Genomic DNA, 17,572 nt, shown 5'->3' with positions numbered 1-17,572 from the left:
AAAGATTTAGAAATATATAGCAACTATATGGCTTACTAAATGCATGTTTGATAAAGGTGTTATTAAATAATTCCTGAGGTCATTTACTCAGTACAATTGCTTCTCCGTGTTTATGGGAGAAAAACCAATAGGAAAGCTTGACGCCGTCGGCAGTAGTTACTAATGGCAGCAGGGCTTAAGGCGGAGGGACGGTTTCACACCAAAGAGAACACAGTGTTTTATTAACAAGCTCTTCCTCATTTTCTCTCAGTATGAAAAGTGATTACAACCGGAGTCTCTGTCCCCTGTGCACGCTGTGTGCACGCACATCAGAAAGAGCGCTCTCATTCAAGAGCTTGATAAATGGTGCCTTTTAAGGCCAAGAAAAATTCCTCCTCCTGCATTTGACTTGTTTCGGTGTCATCTGGCATTGTGTGTGTTCATCTTCCTAGATGTCTGTTCGTCTCTCTCACATTTAGTCTTGCATGCAGCTAGGTGGAGCCTCAAGCACACAGATATATACATACCACAATATACAGAGTATTAAAAAATCTTGACACTTTATTCCTTCGCCAAGATATATATCGCCATACCACCCAGCCCTAGATTATTTTATTATCTAAATTAGTTTTTATGGTAATCAACATTATGCAACAAATTCTGTCGCTTGAGCTTAACTTTTATTGAACCTGGAATATTCCTTTAAATTAGAGCTTTTGTAATATTTACGAAAGGTAATAAGACAAAGTCATTCATGTTCTCTTAGGCTGAGGTTTTTGGGTGATGTTGACATTTTTGATTGTTAGTATTTTAAGATGAAAATTGGCTGTTACTGTGTACAATATATACAATATACTACCAGTCTGTAAAAGTTTTGACAGACCTACCCATTCTTAACTATTTTCCACATTTTAAAATAACAGTAAAATCAACTTTGAAACTATTGCATATTTAAGCTTTAAAGTACCTTTTATATCTGTCGTTACATTGCAAATTTTTATTTGTCAAATTAATTTCAGAAGTTTCAACACATATGGGGTGGGGATTGGGACATGTTGCAGGTTGTATAAAAATGTATTTCATAACAGATTTTTCAAAGGTTTTATGGACAGATGAAATGAGAGTGACTCTTGATGGACCAGATGGATGGGCCCGTGGCTGGATCACTAATGGACACAGGGCAACCACTTCGAGTAAGGCACCAGCAAGGTGGAGGAGGGGTACTGGTATAGGCTGCTATCATTAAGAATGAGGGAGTTGGGCCTTTTTGAGTTGAAGATGGACTGAAACTCACCTTCTAAATGTTTTGAGAAGGCATATTTCCCCTTCTTTATTCGAACAGGTGAACCACACCTTTCCAGAAAAGATTGTCATCTATCGTGACGGTGTGTAAGATGGACAGCTAAAGACCATGAAGCTTTACGAGATCCCTCAGGTTATGAAATGCTTCGAGACCATCCCGAACTATGAACTGAAGTTGGCTTTCATTGTGGTGCAGAAAAGAATCAGCACCACTCTCTACTCCTTTAGAGCAGACCATTTCGGCACACCCTCACCAGGAAATGTAAGCACAGCGTAGTTCTAGCAGGAAGACTAGCAGCTGTACATCATCACACCATTAGCTAGGTAACTCCTAGCCAATCACATGTAAGCCATTGCTTTATAAGTCTGCTCACATTCTATCACATTGCTGTTTCAGTTGTGCTAACATGGCAACCTCCACCACCCCACCACCACCAGTCGAGTCGAGGCTCCTCTCCCCTGCCTCCTATCTCCGGCAGGATATGACGGTTCCGAGTACAACTTCTTCGGACCGCCAGACGGGGCTTACGCCAAAGAGAGACATTACATTTCTGTTCTATATTCATCAAATAAATGTCATCTTAAATTTCACTCAAGTCTGCAAGTCTTCCTGATAGAACTGTACTGGACCATACAGTCACAAACAGACTGGTTAGTTTACAAGTACTGAAGCTTGCACTGCATACACAGACCAGGAAATCCTGCAAATGGCTTTAGCAGTGTCCTAAATCCTTAACTAGATGTGAAAAGCATTGCAGAACTGGAATTCAAGTCAGGTGCATTACCCGGAGGAAATAAAAGGAGGTATGAGGATTGCCATGTTTTTCTTCTCTACAGGGTGGATTTCTACCTAATGGCTCATTCGATTCGACAGGGTTGTGGCCTGCCCACTCATTACACTGCTGTTTACAACACAGCAAACCTAACCCTGACCACTTACAGAGGTATAAATACAGTTCGGTTTAATTGGTGTTGTTTAAAGCTTGGTATTGTGTTTTTTTTTTTTTTTTTTTTTTTTTTTTTTTTGTTAAAATACTCTCCTAAACTTAATATAAAGAGACAACTGTAAGAAAGCCATTTGTTGGTTGATTTCCTTAAAGTGTGAACTCTGTGGTGCTATCTAAATGTTGTTTGCAATGTTTGCTGTTAACATCGCAATATTAGCTCAACCAACGGCATTAGTTTGGGGTGGGACTGTCTGGGTTTTTTATTTTATAGTTTACCATTGGCAGATGGGTAGTGTTTGCGAAACCTGTTTGCAAAGAAACATTATTTTTGTAATTCCATTTTGTGAAGCTAAATTTACACATTTCAGCTTTAACTTAAACCATTTGATATTAATCTTTTATAGTAGTAATTAAAATATAAGAATTAATGCTTATATTTTAACAATTGTACAATAACTTATACAGTAACAATTTTGCTTTTCGCAGGTTGACCTTCAAGATGTGCCACCTGTACTGGAACTGGCCCGGAACCAATACGTGTTCCTCCACCGTGCAAATACGCTCACAAGCTGGCCTTCCTTTCTGGCCAGTATCACCATTCAGAGCCTGCAATTCAGCTGTCCGAGAAACTTTTTGTCCTGCGAATGAGACCAGTGTCTTCACTTCACCACAAAGGGGTGGCCTTAATGTTTGAACCTTTGTCTTTCATTCTTGTTTTATTGTTGTTCTTAAGTCAAATTTGTTCATGTGTTTTGTTTTTGTTTGTTTTTTTTGGTGCGTTACTATTAGTGTGCAAACCATGCTTAGATTTTCCCCTGTGTCTGTCTAATTTTTAAACAAACTATTTAGACATAAAATAAATGCAAAGCCATAAGGCCTGAGCCCGTACAGTACATTTAGAGGTGATTCATTTGATATCACCCAATGAATTTGTTGGGGGTAAAATTTCATAGGCCAGCACAGAGGTACAAAAATAGACAAATATTTTAGTCTACAGTTGAGAAGAGACTTGGCCAACATGTAAAAAAAAAAAACTAAAAAAAATTCTATAAACAAAAATAACATCTGAAAACTTAAGGGCAAAGAATAAAGGACTGGTGGAAGACTAATGCAGCAGACAATAATACTACAGTTTACAACGAGCCAAAACGGCTAAAACTACACATTTACAGAAATGTTTACTAATGTGCCCTGCAAATGCAAACTGCAGAGGAAAGCAATCTACATAGAAAGCCAGGCACTTCAAATAATTAAAAATATATATTTGGATGTTTCTTCAACTTCAAGCCCTTTTTGCATTTTTATAAAAGTAGTGTTACTTTCCGTTATAATGTGTGCAGTTTTGGCTGTGCTGTCCGGTGTTCTTACTCTGTGTCTGTGGGTGTGTCTTCTACTTGTTTGGAAGTGCTGCTGATTTGCAGATTGGCCGTTTCTGACTGTGCGCCTATAAAATCCCTGAGCTGCCTTTCAGATGTGAGCTGTTGTGACTTTGGGTTGTCACACTCCTCCACGCTCCCCACCAGCCGCCAGACCAATCCCTCGAGCTGAGAGTTTATGTTGCTCTTCAGAACTGGAGTGTTTTCTGAGCTATGGCGGTCAGGTTTGTAGGGGTGAGCTACCCTGTTTATTTGATATTGTTCACTCCATTTCTGTTAGTGAAGTTAGGTTAATTAAATTGTATTTTTCCTTTCTTCCAGGTTAGTTATTTTTCTTTCTAGATTTTTTTTTTTGGATCAGGGGGGCACCCTGAAGTTGTCCTACCCATTAAAATTAAAAATCTTAATTTGTGTCCAGCAGAAGAAAAAAAGGCATACACATCTGGGATGGCATGAGGGTGAGTAAATGAGATCATTTTCATTTTTGGGTGAACTATCCCTATTATGCGGTAGTTCATACACTCAGAAAATCTTGAAGCCTATTTTTAAGATTTACTCATTTCAATTTCATAACAAACGTCCTTAAAAAAATAAAATGTTGTAATTGTTACGTTTTTTTATTTTATTATTTTGTTAAAGACTTCTCAATTCAGTTTGATGGAAATTTATGAAATTGAAATATTGTAGTAAAGTAAATCGTGAAAATTTGTGTGTGTGTGTGTGTGTGTGTATATATATATATATATATATATATATATATATATACAATGTATATATGTATATATATATATATTATTCTGTTCGTTTAAAAAAATAAAACACTGGGACACGAAAGTGCCACGAAGTTGAAGAAACACCCATTTGTTCCCACTAGATGTCAGTGTTTTCCTAAACAGTAACCCTGTATTCCACACACCAATAATGTCTTCGTAGGCACTTCAAGGGAGCACAATCATGATGGCCATGCTGTAAGGTCGTTCCAAACAGAATTTTGCTGCATCTGTGCTGCATGCCACAAGATGTACATTTACAAGAGGCTGCCATCATTCTAATGAACTGTCTTTCATAATTGAAAAATAAAGCAAACGTCCTGGAACATTAGAAACCAGTGTGTAGTTGAGTCCTACATGCCTTTTCCAGAATCTTCTACTTAGGAATTGTTCCACTTAGCTCCCAAAGGCATGAAGGCTTGCAGCTGTGATAGCAGAATGATGCCCATCATGTGTTAAAGTCTCCCAGGTCCCTCAGGGCTGCTGAAAGCCATTTTCTTTTTACCTGGCTGAGGCAGGGGTGTAGATTCCGGGGGTATGGGGTAGAGGTTACCCCCCCCCCCCCCCAATAATCAAAACAAGCAAGTACAAACCCCACCCCTCTACCCATAGTTATACCATCAATGGAAACATGTAAATGCTTCACGCTGCAACCCCAAAATGTTCAAGCAAAATACACACCCTTGGGCTGAGGAAATAGTTTAGAATGGAGCAGTAAGGAGTTGTATGCTATATTTGTCACATGACCTCACGTTCAGGGAGTGGCGTCCGATATTTCAGAACACTGTATTTTAAAGATAATTTTGTAAAAATCCAAATAACTTTACAGATCTTTATTGTAAAGGGTTTAAACAATGTTTTCCATGCTTGTTCAATGAACCATAAACAATTAATGAATATGCACCTGTGGAACGGTCGTTAAGACACTAACAGCTTACAGACGGTAGGCAATTAAGGTCACAGTTATAAAAACTCAGGACACTAAAGAGACCTTTCTACTGACTCTGAAAAACACCAAATGAAAGATGCCCAGGGTCCCTGCTCATCTGCGTGAACGTGCCTTAGGCATGCTTCATGGAGGCATGAGGACTACAGATGTGGCCAGGACAATAAATTGCAATGTCCGTACTGTGAGACGCCTAAGACAGCGCTACAGGTAGACAGGAAGGACAGCTGATCGTCCTCGCAGTGGCAGACCACGTGTAACAACACCTGCACAGGATCGGTACATCCGAATATCACACCTGTGGGACAGGTACAGGATGGCAACAACAACTGCCCGAGTTACCAGGAATGCACAATCCCTCCATCAGTGCTCAAACTGTCTGCAATAGGCTGAGAGAGGCTGGACTGAGGGCTTGTATGCCTGTTGTAAGGCAGATGTCCTTACCAGACATCACCAGCAACAATGTCGCCTATGGGCACAAACACACCTTCGCTGGACCAGACAGGACTGGCAAAAAGTGCTCATCACTGACGAGTCATGGTTTTGTCTCACCAGGGGTGATGGTCGGACTCGCGTTTATCATCGAAGGAATGAGCGTTACACCGAGGCCTGTACTCTGGTGTGGGATCGATTTGGAGGTGGAGGGTCCGTCGTGGTCTGGGGTGGTTTGTCACAGCATCATCGGACTGAGCTTGTTGTCATTGCAGGCAATCTCAACGCTGTGCTTTACAGGGAAGACATCCTCCTCCGTCATGTGGTACCCTTCCTGCAGGCTCATCCTGACATGACAATGCCACCAGCCATACTGCTCGTTCTGTGTGCGATTTCCTGCAAGACAGGAATGTCAGTGTTCTGTCATGGCCAGCAAAGAGCCTGGATCTCAATCCCATTGAGCACATCTGGGACCAGTCCATGAGGAGGAGATGCACTGCAGTACTTAATGCAGCTGGTGGCCACACCAGATACTGACTGTTACTTTGGATTTTGACACCACGTGTATCACGTACACGCCTGCAACTTTTTCCACACACAAATCATTTTCACGTTTTAAATGACAGTGGAAATCTCTGGGACTGAGTTTAATGGTTAACTCATTGTAAATCTTGGGAGAAGAAAAAAAAGGAAAAAAAAACACTAAAAAATTAGTGAACAAAGCTGGCATCATCCTCACATCTGCTCGTGGGGCCAGTCCAAAACGAATCAGAAACGGTTTCTATCGATTTAATAATTGATTAAATAAGTGAACTATCTAAATATGAGCGTTGCTCTGCTAACATACGACCTCAATGCAAGTATTAAATTATAACTCAAACTCTCCTGACCTCTTTGTGGACGGTAAGTGAGAAACGGATCTCTCTTCCTGCACTATGTTAGTGATGTCCGTTCTTTTGAACCGATTCGCAAAGCGGTAGGTCACCCCAAATATATCTATGGGTCACCCAACTGTAAGATATACCTGTGTTTAGGAGTAAAACTGTCAAATGGGAATACTGTTGTTAATAAAATAGGAATAATTAATATGATTAATAATTAACATTACTATTAATATCAGCAACACTATTGTTGGTGATGTTCTTAATCATGTTGTTAACAATAATGTTGGAACAATAAACAACATTAAAACATAATAGTGAAGATACAGTCATTTTCCTACAAAAAATGAAACATGGAACGCTGTACGGGGACTCTGGAGAATATTTTTAGGTGAATTGTTCTTTGAACCGGTTAATGAAACAAACTGTCCGAACGAACCGTTTCGTTCAAATGATTTGGACTTTCCAACACTATTAGCTCATAAATATGAATTATTTTATTTCGCCGCCTTTGCTCCTAAAACGTCCAATGGGAAACGCTTGTGTAATTAATAATAATGAGGCAATGCTTATATGACGTTGATGCCTTCCAATGGCGAAGGCTTGGCTCCTGAATATTAAGTAGAATTCATAAATCGCGGGGCGGTGCTATCTAATGATGTCATCTACTCCCGCCCTCTGTCAGTTGCACGCTGCTGTCTTGTCAGTGAGTCGAGACCAAAAAAAAAAAAAAAAAAAAAAAAGAAAAGACTACAGAGCCTCGGGTTTTTAAACGGCTTACCCCATGTCCATCCGTTCATTAACAGGCCACTGACGCTTCCGCGGATCAAAAAATCTCAAGTTTGGTGAGCTGAATTGCCTTTTGTTGCATCTCTTTGAAATTACCTGGCTAGCTGGCTAACCATTAACCACGTCAGTGTGTTTTAAAGGTTTCACTCAGACTCATCTCTGTGGGAGATAAATCCGTGTTTTAGGCAACAAATTAGTGGCGTGATTATGGGTGTTAGTTGATGTAATGGTGCTCTAATGCTTTAACTAAACAAAGATTTCTTGATGGCCTGTTATTAGCAGAGATGATGTGATGTTTATCATTTCACGCAGCATGAGTACTATTTAACAATTAACTGATCTTTAGGTCGTACATTACAGGTCACTGGCCAACCACTATAAGCTGAGCCAAAAGAATCTTTACCACTTGCCTGATGCCTGTGCTTGTTTTATTATGTCTATTATATATTTATAGTCGTGGTGATAAAGATAGACCGCCTAATTTAAAAGCAGGCAGTTGTCATAGCCTATATATTCGTGACTTTTCTATTTCTTACATCTGTGAGTCATGTTAGTTGTAAAGTTGGTTCTGATGTGACAGTTTTAAGAAACAAAAAGAAAAAGCATAAAGAAAGTCTACGTAGCAGGCATGCATGCAGTTCAGAGAAAAACTGGTCTGTTCAGATGTTGTTATTGTCTTTTTGACAAGTTTTATAGGTGTGGAATATGTTGTTTGGCTGTCTTACAAATTGTTTAGGATTTAAAGCTTGACTTATGCACTATTTTGTAACTGTCAGTATACACCTTAACAAATGATCATTTAAAGAGATAGTTCACACAAAAATGAAAATTCAGTCATTGTTTACTCACCCCTGTGTTGTTATAACCCCATATGACTGACTTTCTTTTTCTTAACACAAAGGGAGAAATTGTGAAAAAATGTTGTTCTCAGTGATGTCAGACAGTGGCAGTTTATGGTGACCACCTCTTCAAGCTTCAAAAGAATGTAAAAGTATAATTCAGAAGTCTAATAAATTATTCCATGATTGTTATGAAAGCATACGATAAGGTTTGGGACATTCTGTCAATCGCTTGGTTTCTATATCTTATATGTTTCTATATTCTTATATTATGTTCTTGTTGGTTTTTTTTTTTTGTTTGTTTTTTTATTGTTTTTTTATGTATCTTGTATTTTCTTTAAAATTTATATGTAAAGCACTTTGAATTGCCATTGTGTATGAAATGTGCTATATAAATAAACTCGCCTTGCTATATCTGGCGTCGTGCCCAGTAACCCCATCCACTATGAACTGACACTGGTCCAAAATGTGATGTGTGGTATGAGCACAAGGCGATTGTCTGTGTTCCCCGACTGCTTTCGGGTCCTTGAATAATGTATAACATGCAACAGCTGGTGGAGTTTCTGGTAACCCCCTCGGGTAAGATGGTACCCCCTAGGAATTTGGTGCCCTACGCAGACTGTGTAATATGCGCATAGGGTTGAAGCAAAACAAAAGTTTTCGCTTGAACGCCCCATCTTGTGCATGCTGCGTAACTACTGTTGCTCTGGTGCAAAGAGCTCTAAAGCCCGCGTGCAGACTTATGAACGGGCACTGGAGAATAACAGCCAGTGAACATTTGACTAAATAATACATTAGATTTCGGTTTGTTTCACACCAAACCTCATCGTATACTTTCATAACAATAATGAGTCTCAGAATAATTTATTAGACTTCTGAATTATACTTTTACATTCTTTTGAAGCTTGAAGAGGTGGTCACCATAAACTGACATTGTATGACATCACTGAGAACAAAATTTGTTCACAATTTCTCCCTTTGTGTAAAGACAAAGAAAGAAAGTCATATGGTGTTACAACAACACAGAGGTGAGTAAACAATGACTGAATTTTCATTTTTGGGTGAACTAATCCTTAAAGAGATTAATGTTAGTGTTATTAATGAAGAATTACCAATAATAGTAATAATAATAATAATGTGTTTCCAGGGTTCCTGGCCATGGAAAACATGCAAATATCCCTACATTTTATTAATGTAATTTCCAAGTCTGGGAAAGGCATGGAAATGAATAAAATTTTATAAAGTCATGGAAATTTTTATGATAAATATACATTTTTGTAGTTATGCTCAGAATTGTCTTTCAAATCATTTGAAAAATCTTTGTTTTAAAAAGCCTGTAATTATGACTGACTAGAAAAGACCTGGAAATTCATTGGTCAAATGGTGTGGGACCCTAATAATAATAATGAAGCATTTAAATTGTTCAAGACTCCTGTTTTCTTTGAAATATACAAGAAAAATGTGTACATCTGTCACATTGAATAGTGGCAGGCCTGTTTCACGTATTTCCACCAAAACAAAGATAACCAGTTGATTTTAGCAGTCCTGATTGCTGCTCTGACGCATCTTCAGTCCTGACAAAATTATTGTGGTTTCGTCAGGTTTGACGTATTGTGGAAAATACCAAAACTGCTTGTTATCCATTTTTCCAGCTTAGTGGTTAGGCAAGGGCTTAACTGATGCAGGTTGTTGATGCCCTGTGCTTTTGGAGGTAATAATATCTGAGGATGCCCCCAAAACAGAAGGGAAGCTCTCTCTGCCATTACGTCATTGTCTTTAATGACAGGTCTGATGATTTAATTACAGTGGTGCTGTTAATGCTTCGTTGTCTCTTGTATAAAGAGGCTTTGATCCCAGAGCCAGGGGCATTTGAAGAGTCCTGGGGACTGTATGTGTCAGACAAGCCAGCTGTTTAGGACAAAGGAAGCTCTTTATATTTGAAGTACAACAGGTAATGTAAAGTTATTTTATTGTTTCTCAGCATGGGTAGTGTGTTGGAAAAAGTTGCCGGCTTAGTGCAGGATATGAATTATAGATATCTATAAAAAAAAAAATTCTCTTGTTGAAATGCTAATTCTTGATAAGCAATGAAATTAAACAAAAATGCTAAATTTTGATATCAGTAATTAAGTTTGCACTAGTAAAAACATAAATTATTGGGGGGGAAATGACATTGATACTCACGAAAAAACAAATTCCTGATACCAAAAAATGGAATGCAACTTGTAAAAGCTGTAATTTATGATATCTGTTACTGACCTATCTTTCACTCCTGTTAAAAATGCAATTACAGATACCTGTAATTAATTTCTTAGCATTAGAATTTTTACTAGTTGATATCAGGAATGTATTTATTTATTTATTTTTTACTAGTGAAAATTAAGTTACAACATATGTTATGTCTTTTACTGGTTGAAATTCCATTTTTGATATCAAGAATGTGAATTCCCGTGAGTAATGACGTACTGTATATAATTACTGATATCAAAAATTAGCTTTTTCACTAGTAGTAATTTCATTGCTAATATCAGGAATTAGGGTTAGGGTTAGGTTAGGGCTATAATTTGTGATATATCGGTCGGCCGATCAATCAATAACCATGTCTGATTGGCCAATTAACATAAGTTTTAACATTACCTTGTGTCACTTCCAAAATCTACCAATAGATTTGTCAATGGATAGTCAACTTTCTATTTTCAAGGTTTTTTCATTTCAAGATTGTGCAAGCTTTAGTAAATATTGCATAAGTGTTTCTTTCACTTCAGAAGTTTTGTGCACATCTGAATTACTGTTGATAAATTTTATTATGTTTCTCTGCATTGACCATCGGCCATTCTGCTATGTAGATACTAGCATAGGCCATTGAAAAACCCATATCGGTCGACCACTATTTATAATTCATGTACACATTCTGCACATGATTAAAAGTAAATTCTGCTGGCCATAGTTGGCTATCTGATTGTGAACTAGTTAGTGTATGTTCCAGAGATGTTAATATTTGTTCAAACATGGGTTCAATGCCAAGGTCAACGGTTCAATTCCCAGGGAAGACATGTAATGAAATAAAGTTTGACTCATGAAGACAGCAAGTCGCTAATATAAAGGAATCAAATGCCTAAATTGAATTGTAAACAGATTGGGTAATGTTGTCCAAAACAAACTTCAAATGATGCCAGAATCTGCAAGATTGCAGAAGGGAGCTAAATCTTGGCAACAGCAGTGTTTAAGTTGTCAGCAGTCAGCAAATCTACCTTAACAAAGTCATAGTGCTCAAATTCCTTACAACCTTCAGGAAGGATTGTTTAGCATCGAGTAAGTTACTCCTTACTGCAAGACATACTGTTCCAGTGATGCTGTTCTCAGATTCTGAATCGCCATCAAATAATGGTTGCCTTGTTTTTTTTTTTTTTGGCTAATGGTTTCAATAATATGAGAGCTTTCAACTTCATTGATAACACTACATTTCTAAATTTCCTGAAGAAAAATGTGAATTGTGCTTGGCTGTACAAAAGTCACCACCATGATTCTAAATATTTTGGGTGGCTCCCAGGGGGATGCTGGCACGATGTTATGTGAATGTTGCTAGTCTCTATAATGTTCTGGTCCCTAGATATGGCTCAGGTCCCTTCTGCAATGTGAGTGTATGGGATTATTTTACACTTTTTATTGCCCATCAGGTGAAAAACGTAACTTGAATTGCTTAGAATGTAGCCTCTGTTGAACGCAAGCCCATAAGGACGCGTTCAGCGCATGCACACTACGAATGCTTTGTGATACTCTTTCAGCACAGTTAATGGCAGCCACATGCTTCACCGACGTGCACTGTTCGCATGTCTAGAAAAACTAAACTGCTAGTGGATAGTCCCTGCGCACAGTGCTCGAGACATAAAGGCACACAGAAAACCGAAGTAATCTTTGGCTTTAATACTTCAGGTTAGGGGTTTATTAAAATTCCTAAATCTAAACAATAGCAGACACCATAATTGGAATTAAAAGCATTAGTATGGAACAGCCAGCATGCATGTCTTAGTTTATCCTGTGGTTAATCCAACCAAAAACCTTATTGCTCAAACAGCTTTGTTCATATTTGGCTGGATTGGGTTGTTTTTGGAGCATTTTGGAGCATATTTATTGTACAGACCTCCCTGAAAAGTATAGTACGCCAACACCTCTAGTGAACAAGGAAAAGCTTCCCTTAGAGATCGTTCCCTTCTGTCCCTTGCCTTTCCGTTCATTGTTTCCCTGTTTTCTTTTCCCCATAATTTGCCTATTCATAGAGTGCCTGCTTGACAATAGATGGTGTGCAGTTGTTGATAAGGATATGTCCTTTCTTGTGGTTATTCAGACTGATATCACAGTGAAATCAGAAACAGTAGGTTGACTTTGCTTTAGCTGAAATCGGTCTGTGCTTACCAAAATTTGAAACACTGTCCCCAGTGGTCAAAGCAGTAAGTGTTGTTGGGTGTATGGGCACACGTGAGCTCGATTTTCTGGGTGTAATGTCCACGGAGGGGTGCTAAAAGTGAATTGTGAAGCGAGTTGTATTCACCTGGACAGGCTATAATACAGCGAAGAGGAATGCATATTTTATAAACTGTACCCCAACCCAAACACCGTACCTAAACCAAATCATCAGTGGAGCGAAAATTGAATGTTAGTGGGAAAAAATGCAACCTCCATATCACGCTTGTCACTAATTATGTGAATGCAATTACTTCCTGGTTTCAATACAGGATCCGAAACCAGGTCTCCCGCGCTGCTGATGCGACGCTCTTCCAATCGCAACGAAATGTAAGGTAAACAGGCTGGAGCCGATGCAAAAATGTCTGATGGCGCTTGTCAGTGAGTTGCTGTAATGTGGCCAATCCTAGGGTACAGAAACTCTCAACAACAGAATCAACATGCTGGCTTTCCGTGTGATCATGTTGGGTTATCACCTGGGTCCAGCTCTAAAACCTGTTGGCTCAGCAGAGTAAAGCTGTGGATGAAGTGGGAAAGTTTGTCACCTCTTTTTCACTAGTGTGCAGGATAGTTTGCATTCCCAACCTGGGGTGAAGTGATGGCAAGTGTATTAGGGCTGAAACAATTAGTCGATGTTATCGACAACGTCAACAATAAAAACTTTCGACAATTTTTTTGAATAGTCGTTTGATCTAATTTAAAGTAACATGAGATCACATTAAACTCTAATGATGATGCGCAAGAGCAGCACTGCAGTTTGCACCTGAGTGAGGAGAGGAATAATTACACAGCTCACACACTCTAAACTTTCTAAACTGCTTCAGGTGATGTAGATCGCAAAGTATGAGGGAATTATAATGCAAAAATACAAAATAACTAAATACAGCGGAGCCGGGGCTGCCGTTCCACTGAAGCAAAAACTTGCATGTCAGAGCACCTTTAAAGGAAACACCTCACTGTAATATCTTTAATGCATCCTTTATTAAAGTCTAAATAATAAGGAAACAGGTCAACTACAAACTCCGAAACTGGCTTTTTTCTGTGTGGTCCACGCCTCTTCTACGAGTTGCGCAAAGTGCCCCGATTTAAGGGGGAGTGAGAGATTGAAACTGCACCCAGCTGAGGCACACTCTGGGCGAATTACTTATGGGTCATTGACAAATTACAAATTAGTTTAAAACACTAATGTATATTCTCAGAAATGTAATCTTTGTCCAATTTGGTTTCATATGTTTTTGAAAAACCTTTTATAGCATTTAAAAAAAATAAATAAATAAAAAGTCAAACTTTCAAGTTGTCATATGGTGTAACCATTAGTAATAAGTATTATAATACTTTGCATCTTGAATACATGAGAGTACAAATAACTTAACCATTAATTTAAAAAAAGCTTTTTTTTAAAAAAATAAATATTATGACTTTTTTAGTCAAAAATATCAAGGATTTTTCTCAGGGTTACTCCACATGAACAAAATGTGCCTTTTCATAAACATGTCAAAATAAATATCAGATGTTTTTTTAAACATCTTCCTTTCTACATCCGTTGACTGCTGGGTGTTCCAATTTCTCCCATTCATTTTAATAGAAGTGACCTGTCTATACTAAATAGTCTCAGTACCAATGTTTATCTCAGCAAACAAAATACTGACAAAACACTATTTTACTGTGTTTTTTAGTTTTTATGGTCAACATAAACAACAAAATGGCTACCTACATGTTGGTTAAACCCAAAGATTTTGATTTGGTGGACAAAAAGCATTTTATGAACAATTGTTTGACTGTTTATTTTATTTTTTCTAATTAACATTTATTATTAAATCTTATAATAACAAGAAACACACACACACATATATATTCACACAACAATTAAACCCCACAACCCTCCCCCTCCCCAACCCCCAACCCCCAACCCCACCTCCCCAAAAAACAATCCTGTGGTCACACATAAGTAAATATATACATACACATACACATACACACACACAAACACACACACACACACACACACACACAAATATATATACACATACATATACACATACATATACACACATAATAATCATACTCACTTAAAAACTATACTACAATACTCTCTCTACACCCCACCTGAGAGCCCTCCAAAAATTCCAAGTAATAAAGTATTTCCGGACAAACAAATCTAAATCACCCCGTCTTCCCAATGACACCTCTACATAAGCCGCTACCCTCCCCATCTCTGTGCACCACTCCGGATATGGGGGCGCACCAGCTGACCTCCAACCACTCAAAATAACCTCCCTGGCGATCATCACACAGGTCAGAACCCAGTTCTCAATAGGGCCATCCCCCACATAGATGACCGCCCCATCGCCCAGAACGCAAAGTCTGGGGCAAAACGAAACCCGAGTGCCCACCACATCGCACACAAAATTCTGAACCTTCGACCAGAATTTCTGGATCTCGACACACCACCAAAAAACATGGGTCAGGTCTCCATCCTCCGATTGGCATCTCCAGCAGGTGGGTGTGTCTTTAAGACCAAGCCTATACAGTCTAGAGGGGGTCCAATTAAATCTATGCAAAATTTTGAATTGTATAAGAGCACCCTTGCATCTCTAGATGCAGACTTAACGTTTTTAAGAATCCTAGCCCACACTCCTTCCTCCAATGCCAAATTTAAATCTTTCTCCCATACTCTCTTGAGAGAAGTTAAGGCTCCGTCCCCCAGACTCTGAATTAACAGGGAGTAGTACACTGATGTCTCATGACCTTTTCCAAAAGCCTCAATCACCTCTCCCAGCATCTGCCTCCTTAGGGGGGTGTGTGATACTCCCAAAAATAGTACAAAGCAGGTGGCGCCATTGTAAATACCTATAAAACAGGTCTGGTGATCCCAAAATGTTGGACCAAGTTTTCAAACGATCTCAACACTCCACTTTCATATAGGTCACCAAGTGTAGCAACCCCCCTCACAAACCACTCTGGCCAGCAGAAAGGGGACTTGCCAATACACAATCATGGGTTCTGCCATATGCTCGAGGCAACATTTAAATAAGTGTCCAATTTCAACAATCTGGACACTTTAGACCATACCGAGTGTAAATGCAAAATAACGGGGTGTAACTTAACTTTTCCGATTAGTTTGATAGAGATGCTTTGTAATGGTGAAATAGGGGCAAGAACTGCCTGTTCAATAACAAACCAGGGAGGGGCTCTCTCAGGTGGAAGTGACCAATGAGCCAAATGTCTGAGACTGAACGCATAGTAATAAAACAAAATCTTAGGTAGGCCACCTTTGTCTATCGGCCTATGTAACTTATTAAAATGCAATCTGGGATGTTTACCATTCCAAATGAAGGACTTCGCTATGCTATCAAATTGCTTGAAATTAGAGAGGGGGACATTTACAGGGAGAGACTGTAGCAGGTAGTTAAATTTTGGAATATAATTCATTTTAATAACATTAACCTTCCCAATCATCGATAAATGTAATGAAGCCCACCTGCCCACATCACTCGAAAACCTTTTTATTAAAGGGTCACTAACTAAATTAACACTAACTAAATCAGACAAATTTGCTGGGAATAAAATCCCCAAATACTTAATGCCCTGTTTGGGCCACTGGAAGGCGCCCGGCTTGAAAGCCGTTACTGGATAGTACGCTGTCAGAGCCAAAGCTTCGGATTTAAACCAACTGACTTTGTATCCTGAGAACTTGGAAATGGAATTTATAATTTTGTGGAAGCAAGGCATAGATCTAATAGGTTCAGAGACAAATAATAAAATATCATCTGCGTAAAGCAGAAGCTTATGTGCCACACCTCCTGCAACCACGCCTAGAAAATCCTCCTCCTTCCTTATCGCGGCTGCTAATGGTTCCAGGGTAAGACAGAACAATAATGGGGAAAGAGGGCAACCTTGCTGAGTGCCCCTATCCAGAGTAAAATAATCTGAAATTAATCCGTTTGTTTGTACCGCTGCTACAGGGTTTCTATAAAGTAACTTAATCCAGCCAATAAATGTACTCCCGAACCCATACATTTCCAAAATCTTAAAGATAATCCCATTCTACCATATCAAACGCCTTTTCGGTGTCAAGTGAGATGGCAGCGACCGGAGACTGATCATTTGCTACTGACCACATGATATTGATGAGACGCCTGATGTTATCAGAAGAGCTGCGGCCCCGAATAAACTCCACCTGATCTATATGTATAAGAGATGTCATAACCTTACTTAATCGGTAAGCCAAAATTTTTGACAATCTAGTTGGATCAGGGAGATTGGACGGTAACTTTTACAACTTTTTCTCTTGGATCTTTGTCCTTTTTTAGAATCAGACTGATCTGGGCTTGTGTCATGGTTGGAGGAAGCCTTCCATTCTTTAATGATTCATTATAAACTTCTAACAAAAGTGGAGCCAGTTCTGTAGCATAAGATCTAAAAAATTCTGCAGCAAAACCATCTGGCCCCAGAGCCTTGCCAGTAGGCACGGACTTAATTACCTCGTCAAGCTCCTCCAAGGTTATCTCAGAATCAAGAGAGTTTTTTTGCTCAGTCTTCAGTTTAGGAAGATCTAATGGTTCCACAAAGTTTCTAATATCTTCATCAGTAGATGAAGACGTGGAACTATAAAGATCAAGATAGAACTCTTTAAAGGCATTATTAATATGGAATGATAGAAAGAGACACTCTCTGCTTTATATATCTAGCCAAAAGCTTCCCTGCTTTGTCCCCCGACTCAAAGTATGACTGTCTTGCCCTGAATAACCAAAACTCCACTTTCTGCGACAAAATAGTATTATATCTATATTTCAATCGGGTCAATTCTCTGAGGCCATCAGATGACATACAGCGCTTCAGCTCTGCCT

General features: G+C 38.9%; 1 protein-coding gene and 1 pseudogene across 2 annotated transcripts in view; both read left to right on the top strand.

The window, feature by feature from the left end:
* Positions 1–13,237, top strand: part of LOC127431263 (piwi-like protein 2) — a 74,172-nt pseudogene extending 60,935 nt beyond the window's left edge.
* The window catches only part of LOC127425391 (metal cation symporter ZIP14), a 44,518-nt gene continuing 34,278 nt past the window's right edge, over positions 7,333–17,572 (top strand). For both annotated transcript variants that reach the window (XM_051671351.1, XM_051671362.1), the window contains exon 1: positions 7,333–7,478. The gene's annotated coding sequence lies outside the window, so the exon portion shown is untranslated. The remainder of the gene's footprint in view (positions 7,479–17,572) is intronic.

The sequence above is a fragment of the Myxocyprinus asiaticus genome, chromosome 3, assembly GCF_019703515.2.
Source record: "Myxocyprinus asiaticus isolate MX2 ecotype Aquarium Trade chromosome 3, UBuf_Myxa_2, whole genome shotgun sequence".
Classification (NCBI taxonomy): domain Eukaryota; kingdom Metazoa; phylum Chordata; class Actinopteri; order Cypriniformes; family Catostomidae; genus Myxocyprinus; species Myxocyprinus asiaticus.
This window is presented reverse-complemented; position numbering and strand designations above follow the sequence as displayed.